Raw genomic sequence first — 2,164 nt, 5'->3', positions numbered from 1 at the left:
TTTGCTCTTCCAGGTGCTGTCAAGAAGAAGCTGGAGTCCATTTTCTCCAATTTTCTTTGGTCCGGCCCGTCTCTTGAACGAAAGGTACATTATATTTCTTGGGATAATATTTGTAAGCCTAAGACAGAAGGGGGCCTTGGCATAAGGAGAATTACTGATATGAATACTGCTGGTATTCTTAAGCAAGTTTGGTGGATTGCCTCTAAGAAGGACAGTCTTTGGGTTAGGTGGGTTAATACCCGTTACCTAAAAAATGACTCTATTTGGACTGCTAAAGTCCCACAAAATTGTTCTTGGGTTTGGCCGAAAATTCTCAAGTATAGAGATTTGGTTGAGTCTCATATCCATCATATCATTGGGGATGGCCAATCTACTAGACTTTGGCTTGATAATTGGCATCCCAAAGGAGTTTTGATTAAAAGATTTGGGGACCGTATTCGATATGATGCTGGTTCTCATCGCCTTGCTTTGGTCTCGGATGTTATTAGGAATGGTAATTGGTATTCTCCCCCTCAGGGCTCTTTTGATTTGATTACTGTCTGGAGAGATCTCCCTACTATTCCCCTTATTAATGGGGGGAAGGACCTTATTGTTTGGAAGAAAACTCCTAATGGCCTATTCAGTACCAAATCGACCTGGGATCTGATAAGAAGGAGTGCTGCAAAGGTGGATTGGTTCAAACTTGTTTGGTTCCCTGGGTATCTTCCTAGACATTCTTGTACTACCTGGAGGTGTCTTAAGGGGGGTCTCCCAACCAAGGACCAACTTATCTAAAGAAACATCTTGGTTGGGCAGAATTGTGTTCTTTGTTGGGAGGGGGATTGGAGAGTCACTCCCACCTGTTCTTTGATTGTCCCTTTTCCAATTCTATTTGGAATAGGGTTAGCTCTCTTTGTTCTCCAAGTGGGAAGGGGCCTTCTGCCCTAACTGATGTGGTTAATTGGCTCTCCTTTGCGGTGTGCACCAATGACAAGTTAGATGTCATTCCTAAGCTGGTGTTTTGTGCTTCAGTTTACCATATTTGGTGGGAAAGAAATCAGCGTCTCTTTAGCAATACTTCAAGGACCTTTGACAGAATTTTCCAAGATATTAAGTTCGATGTTGTCACTAAAAGTTCTTACCCCCCTGTTGTGGCTGCCAGTAACTCAAGGAATCAGTTCTTGGTTGAGAAGTGGGGGGTTCAAGTTAATTGGACTGTTTCGGTTCCTAAAGCTTGTTCTTGGTTTACTCCTTCAGCCCATATGGTAGCGCTCCATTGTGATGGGTCTTTGAGCATGGACAGAGTTGCATATGAAGGAATTATTCATCATGCCACTGGAGATCCTATTCTGGCCTATGTGGGTAAAGGGGTGGAGACTTCAGTGCATAGCATGGAGTTATTAGCTATTCACAGAGGGGTGGCCTTGTGCTTGGAGAGGGATCTTCAAAGTGTTTCGATTAGATCTGATTCGAAGTTGGCAGTGGCTATCATTACAGGTGCTATATGCTGCCCTTGGAGCGTGTATGTTTTGAAGTGCCAGATTAGCTCTCTCCTGACCCAGTTGACTCACCTTGAAGTGAGACATATTTGGAGGGAACTGAACCAGCCGGCAGATTTTGTTGCCTCCATCGACAGTGGGGATGGGGAAACTATTATTTCTCCCATGGACTTTCCTGAAGACCTGATGAGGTTGATTCACAATGATACTGATAGGAAGACCGACTTTAGGATTCTGTGATTGGGGTGGGTCTTGCCTTTTCTTTGTATTTTCGAGGGGTTTGTCCTCGGGGGGTGTGGGGCCTCTTCCTCTCCCTTAGGTCTGTCTAAGGGGTGGTGATTGGCTGCCTTCTTTTGTATCTTCTTTTTTCGTTCTATACACTCACATATTACCTATCAAAAAAAAAAAACAAGAGATACAGACACTTTTTACAAATTACCAAACCCAAAAAAGTACAGAAATGCCCCCAAATAATCCCAAACAACCCACCCGGTCTAGTTTAAACCGAAAATGAACATATGCCAAAATAGGTATGGATTCGAAGGTCACGACCCTCAACAACGCATCCACACGTCTAATAAGAGAAAATGACACTTTTTAGAAAATCCCATGCCCGAAAAAGTACAGAAATGCCCCGAAATAACCCCAAATGACCCACCCGGTCTACTTAAAACCGAAAATGAACA

This window comes from Telopea speciosissima, unplaced genomic scaffold (genome assembly GCF_018873765.1).
Source record: "Telopea speciosissima isolate NSW1024214 ecotype Mountain lineage unplaced genomic scaffold, Tspe_v1 Tspe_v1.0377, whole genome shotgun sequence".
NCBI classification, from domain to species: domain Eukaryota; kingdom Viridiplantae; phylum Streptophyta; class Magnoliopsida; order Proteales; family Proteaceae; genus Telopea; species Telopea speciosissima.
The sequence above is the reverse complement of the archived record's forward strand: the minus strand, read 5'-3'. Positions refer to the sequence as shown.